This window comes from Myotis davidii, unplaced genomic scaffold (genome assembly GCF_000327345.1).
Source record: "Myotis davidii unplaced genomic scaffold, ASM32734v1 scaffold808, whole genome shotgun sequence".
In the NCBI taxonomy this organism is placed as follows: domain Eukaryota; kingdom Metazoa; phylum Chordata; class Mammalia; order Chiroptera; family Vespertilionidae; genus Myotis; species Myotis davidii.
The window spans coordinates 664,299-671,175 of record NW_006298960.1 but is presented as its reverse complement, the minus strand read 5'-3'; positions in this window follow the sequence as shown (position 1 = coordinate 671,175).

Sequence of the window (6,877 nt, the reverse complement as noted above, 5' to 3'; positions counted from 1 at the left end):
GCTCTGCCCTTGTGGTGCTTACCTCCCACTTGGGAGAGGTCTCTCCCTCTGACTGATGATGCCACCTACCACCCTTTGCTTCCGGGTTGCACTGCTGTGCCTTCAGAGCTCTGACTCAGGGGACTGGGGGACCCTGTGGTGGAGATGAGATGCTCTGGCATTTTCACAGGACTTTCTTAAATTCTAAAGGTGACCAAAAGCAGAGAATGGACAAAGTGCTCCAACCCTTTGGATCACCTTATAAAACTTCCTTGACCGTATCTCACCTTGTTTCTATTCTAGATGCACAGGACCTAAATGATCTCACTGTCTCCTGAGATGGAAACACTGATGGCCAAGAATCACCTGAACTTCCTGTGTCCCTTCCTTCTCGGTTCCAGCCCTACTTGCATACACAGAGCCTCAGCTAACAATGAGCCTTTTCCCAGTTCTCCAACTTTCCTCATGGTCAAGAGAACCTTCCAACACAAGGCCCACTTCATGCTTAGAGCCTGCCCACTCCAATCTCACTTCTGGTTGTCAAGACCTTTAGCAAGATATGGATTCTCTGATTGAGCTCTTGTTATAGGTATATCTTGTCCCTTAGAGCAACTCTAAGATATAGTTATCATTATTGTGCCCACTTTACAAATCAATACACAAAGAAATAGGTTAAATGATGTCCCCAGAGTCACACAGCTCCCAAAGCGGAGGGTTGGGATTTGAAGCCAGACGAATGGCCCCGCTAAGCCACAGTTCTCTGCTGGCTTCAGCAGTCTCATGTTTCTAATGCACATCTTATATTTCATGGAAACAAACAGTCTGTCATAACGGACTCCAAACCGGCACGCATCTGTTATGAGCCAGCCCGCTTTTATTTATTAAGATCTCTGGGTAAACCTGGTTAGGCTCACTATTTATTATTGTTTTTCTTGCTCTGAAATGGAACTGGCTGGTAACTTGAAAAATGGATGGAGAATTGTATCATTGCGCTCTGTTAAACCCCCCTATCAGGCTGAAATGCGACTGTGCACTGTCAGCTGTTCTAGGCATTTATCCTGGAACTGTAGTGCAGGCCATTGAGCTTGGGGGGATTCTCAATTCTCTGCAATTTTATAAGCTGTAGAGGCCCCACTGAGCACAGAAGGCTAAGAAGTAAGTGAATGAGTATTGTTAGTAGAACACTCTGTGCTTAGAGATTCCCTGTAGAGAAAAGCAAAGGGAGGAGAATGTTAAACTTAATTCAGACCAACCAGGATCTTGTGACCCCTCCTGTTTCACTTTACAATCTCTGGCAGTGCCCCTGCTCTTCTAGAGCAGCTACCAGCTGTGTGCCAACTCCCACCACCCCCCCTCCTTGGGAGCGTCTGGTTCTCCAAAACCGCCTGGGGAGGCCTGGGCCCTTGCACATCACATCACCCAGGTCCCTCAAGACCACTGCCTGGCTGCTTCCTCAGGTCTACACAGCTGCCTGTGCCCTGCTGGCCTCTCACTCCACATTGTTACCTGCAGCGCCTCCAGACTTGCCCTTTAACTGATTCTTTTCCTTACACCCTGTGGCTGGACTTTCTAGCATCAATTTGTGACAGGCTCACTGCAGGCAGGATCCTGGCCCTTTGCTTCCCATCCCTCAGCTCCCTACTATCAAGCTAGTCTCCTATCAATCTCTCTCTCCACACTTGGTGTTTGTGAACGTGGATCGCCAACCTTGGTAGGAAGCACAGGCAACTCTGCATCAACCTGCCTATCAGGACCTTGACGGTGACATTCCTAGAGACAAGGTGTGGTCATCCTAAAGACAAGGGTTCTTACCTTTGCTGCCTTCTCCAAGCCAATCAATCCAATTGTGTGTGTGTGTGTGTGTGTGTGTGTGTGTGTGTGTCTGTGTGTGTAGAGGTAGGAAAGACAAGAGAGGGTGGACCCTTGACAAACTTTTCATTAACATCACTGATCCAACAAGTAATTGGAAGCCAGGGCCCTGAGAAAAAGCAGCAAATATAGACCAAATGCACCTGAAAGGATTATTTTCAGTACATGAATGTGTGTGTGTGTGTGTGTGTGTGTGTGTGTGTGTGTCTGTGTGTGTAGAGGTAGGAAAGACAAGAGAGGGTGGACCCTTGACAAACTTTTCATTAACATCACTGATCCAACAAGTAATTGGAAGCCAGGGCCCTGGCATGAGGCTGTGAATGGCACTGGCGTCAGTTTTCACCCTTCATCATTCCAGAGAAGCTCCTTGGGGAGCTCTGTGGGCCCCTCCCCTGAAGTGCAGAGGAAGCTGGGAAGGGCAGGGAAAGGAGGGCGTGCTGGAGTCCTGACTGAGGGCAGGGAAGGTCTGTACAGGAAGTACTTGTGGGACAGAAGGTAACCTATCAGATGCAACTGCTGCTGACACAAAAGATGACACGAGATTAGAAAATCCCCAGAGTCCAGGGAGTTGTCAGGTCCCCAGGGGACAGTGGGTGGAAATGATCTTTAGAGCTTGGCAGCGTTTCATTGCATGTCAGGCTGGGCATATCAGATTCTGCCTGGGCAAGTGTTTGAGCTCCGTAAGGGGCAGTGGATGTGGTGACTGTGGTTCGCATCCTTGGTTCCTGACTTTAGAGATGCTCTCCAGACCTAATAGACTTCCCTCGGTGCAGCATAAATGTCATCATGATAAAGCTGTGGACATGTCCAGGAAAAGCAAGCTGAAGCATCAAATCAGCTATAAATTTATAAATATGAAAAATTAGAAATTGCCTCTATTTAAATGTATACAAATCCTATTTCTTGTTCTGTTTTTAATAAAACTCAATGAGAAAAAGTCAAATGGCTGACCATGGACAATTGTAAACTTACACTTATTCACAATGGCTCTCTGCCATGCACTTCGACATCACCCTGACCTGCTTTCTCCCTCCCCCAACACTCACAGGCACACATAGCAGTTCCTTCCCCACCTCGCGACCGCACTGGCCTTCTTTCCACTCCTTCCCTGTGCTCTGCCTTCCCTTCCCAGAGACCTTGCACTTACTTCCCATTTGCCTGAAATGACCTTTCCTCTCAAGCTTCACTGACCTTTCGCCTCTCTCACTTCTTCAGGACACACCCACCTACTAAGTTCTTTCCCGTTTGTAGTTCCAACCAGAGACACAGCCATGGTGATGGCAGAATTTCAAAACCAGTGCTCATATGTGCATACCAAGAGCTACATTGTTTTCTTGTGCTGAAGATTTCAGTGCAGCTGAACGAAGGTTGGGTTTAGAATGTGATGAAAGTTGTCTTGGTCCATTTACATGCAGAACATTCTCTTTTTGATATAAATTATTCAAGTTAAAATTCCCAGATTCCTTATTAGATCTCTGTCTCCTCTTTTAAATGCATCCTCCCTCTCCAACCTTTCCTCATAAGGTGTTTGGGGTAAGGTAAGGTTTACACATCCCCAGACACAGGTAAACCAAAGAGGTAACTTGTTCCTTGCTGCACTCAAGGTCATCACTGACCCTTCTCCAGCCTGACCACCAGGCCTTCTGTGCTAGTGTGTGCTCAGATGAATCTGAGATAACCCAGGAGGATGACTTTTATGCTACACCCACTGCTGATGAAACCGACATCACTATTGTCTTCAGCCATGATGCCCCCTATACTTGTGGCCTCTTTGTTCCGCCCCAGGTCTCTCCTGGTCCACTGGGCATTGGTGCTAAAGTGGTGCTACAGCACTGGGCATTGGAGCCAATTTGGGGATGAAGCTATCATTTGAGGAGTTCTACAGCCAGACTTAGGCAGGAAATCTGCATTCTGACTTGGAAAAAACAAAAAACAAAAAACACCGAGCCTGGTCCTTGGGCATTTCAGTTGGTAACAGCATATTCTAATGCCAGTGATAAGTGCAGGTTCACAAGCATATCTGTAGACTAGCCAGATTCATGGCCTAGCACTAACAATGGTCTCCAGAGTGGCTGACAATAGCAGCATGTTGGTATATTTCTGGACGCCTATTTATCTAGTGACTGTGGCCTAATTCACCAGGATCCAGAGGGCATTTTTGAGTGCTGACTTAAGCAGCACTATGAAAGCAATGAGGACTGACCATTTAAGGTCTGGAGCTAATTATAGAAATATGGATCTGAGGACAAAGAAAGAAATTCTCACCACAGCACAGTCATTTAAGTCTAACATTTACAATACATTACTTCAGAAAACACTAACCTGGATTCAATGCCAAGACCATGTCACTTTCATGAAATAAAAATAAATCTGGCCCTAGCTGGCTTGGCTCAATGGATAAAGTGTCAGCCTGTGGACTGAAGGGTCCCAGGTTCGATTCCAGCCAAGAGCACAGGTCTGGGTTGCGGGCTCGATCCCCAGTAGGGGGTGTGCAGGAGGCAGCCAAATAATGACTCTCTCTCATCATTGATGTTTCTATCTCTCTCTCCTTCTCCCTTCCTATCTGAAATCAATAAAGAAATATATATTTAAAAAAATAAATATAAATCTGTACTTAGGTAAAGATAGGCTTTATTCCAAAGGTTTATTGCAAGAAGGAAAGGGACTATTGCAATAGGAGGAGAGGGGCTACCAAAACAAGGAGAAGGCTCCACCATGTGACCTATAGGCATCTCCAAGCTTAGCCAGACAGGACTTTTTCTTATACAGGGAGAAGGAAAGGACAGAGAAAACAGCATGTGGGGAGAGAAATGAATGATTGCCAGCAGCAGAGTCATGATCCTTGGAGGGGCCAATGAAAAAGGGTTGTATTCTGGCTCAGGTTGAGGGTAGGTCAAAATTCAGGGAAGGAGAGAAGTTTACCAAGTTTGTTCAAGTCCTGGCAGCAGGCATTTTTGTCCATAGAGGTACCAACAGCTCAGTTAATCATTTATAGGATAAGAATGGGAATTTGGAGGGTCCTGTCTGGCCTCATTATAGGTAAACAAGGAGGCCACATATGAGTCTTTTTTAAGTAGAGAGGAAGGTGTTCCTCGCAAGAAACCATTTCCTGGAACATAAAAGATTGGGGAGATTTCTTAACCGGTGCCATTTTCCAGGAGTGAAGGGCTCAGATAAAATTCAACACCATCAATTACTTTGTATGTGAGGTTGAGCCTTGGTGTCCTCATAGGAAAGTTGGAGTAAAAGTGGACCCTATGTCAGGGTGAGGACCAAAAATGGAAATTTATATAAAAGAAGTTAGCATGGTACCAGCCACATTTTGAAAGTTCAATAATAGTCATCATTATTATTGTTATTACTGCATCCTTGCTTTTGCTTTTATTAGAGAAATTTTTATTTTCTACTCTAAAATTAAATGTAAGTGATCAGAGTCTATAAAAAAGCATTTAGCAAAAAAAGGGGGTGGGTAGGTAAGGGATTAAGCTTAATATGACCCCTGGAAGCATTTGAGCAAAAGAGGACAGACTAGCTAGATCTTGCTAAACTGACTTTCAAGTATGTTTTAGTGCAATTTAATCCCAGGAACCCATGCAAAGTGCTGTTTGCAACCTAAATAAGCCCAGGCCTCTGGAGTGTGGAGGCTGGGGAGGTCGACTGAGGATTTTTCCTCTGAGTCCTCATGCTCACCCTCCTGCTGATGTGGCCATGGTGTTCCTGCTATGAACTTTCAGACTCTTCCCCATCTTCCTCTCTTACACTCGGGATGGAGCTTCTAACATCTTCTCACTGGTTTAGAAAGAATTTCTTAAAGAGTTTATTCAGGAGCCTTAAATATTTCATGGGCTCATCTGCCTGTGTAATTAAACTATACGCAGGAAAAGGCTTTCTGGTGAGGTGCACACGTTGCAAATAGTTACATAAATATTTACAGCTGGGCTTCTCGGCATCTCAGGACAAGTACCAGTCTTCACTTGGGAAGACAGGCCCAAAGTGAAGAAGCTGTGGAAATGTGTGTGTAAGCAGATTTCCACGTATAAATAGGGTGGCTAATTTTTATTTATAGAGCTAATCAAACAATAAAAAAGAAACATTTGCCCTTTGCCTTAATTGTTTGCAAGGTAACTTACAATATAATCTCATGGGGCTTTAGAGTAAAAGGCAGAAATGAGAATCTTGATTTTACCACTTACTGACTGAGGGAAACCTTGCAAGTCATTTAACTTCTCTTTGTCTTCCTTTTCTCATTCTAAAATAGTATGGCAATTCCTCAAAAAAAAATTTAAACATAAAATTACCATATGAGGCTGTCCACCAGCCCCACACACCCTCGATGAGTCAGAGAAGTCCCTAGCAGCCACATGAGCAGCCTGCCCAATCCAAGGAACAGCAGCTGTATGAGTAGCCCATCCCCATCCGAGGAGCAGCAGTTCTGCGAGCGACCCGGCCCCATTCGAGGAGCAGCAGCAGCACACCCCGGTCCTGGGAACAGCAACCACAAGACCAGACCACCCACATCCAAGGAGTGGCAGCTCTATGCAGCATGCACCGGTCCGAGGAGCAGAGCCACAACAGCCTGCACCTGTCTGATGAGCAGCAGCCGGTCCTAGGAGCAGTAGCCCCACGAGCAGCCCACCACATCAGAGGAACAACAACTGTGTGCAGCCAGCCCCCATCCAAGGATCAGCAGCCAAATGAGCAGTCCGCCCCAGTTCAAGGAGTAGCAGCTGTGTGTGTAGCCTGCCCCATCCAAGGAGCAACAGCCTCGTGATCAGCACATCCTCTGTCTGAGTAACAGCAGCTGTGTGTGAAGCCTCTCCGCACCAGCCAGAGGAGCCACCACAACGGTGAACAGCACCCACCACAGGAGCTCCCTCCAACTGAGGAGGAGCTGCTACAACAACTGCCAGAGGAGCAACCACAGCCTGAGGGGCCACTGCCACCCAAGGAGCAGCCCCTGAACAACTCAACATCTAGATCTGTTAGTGAGATCAAACATGCGTAGACCAAAAAAACCCCAAAGGAAACA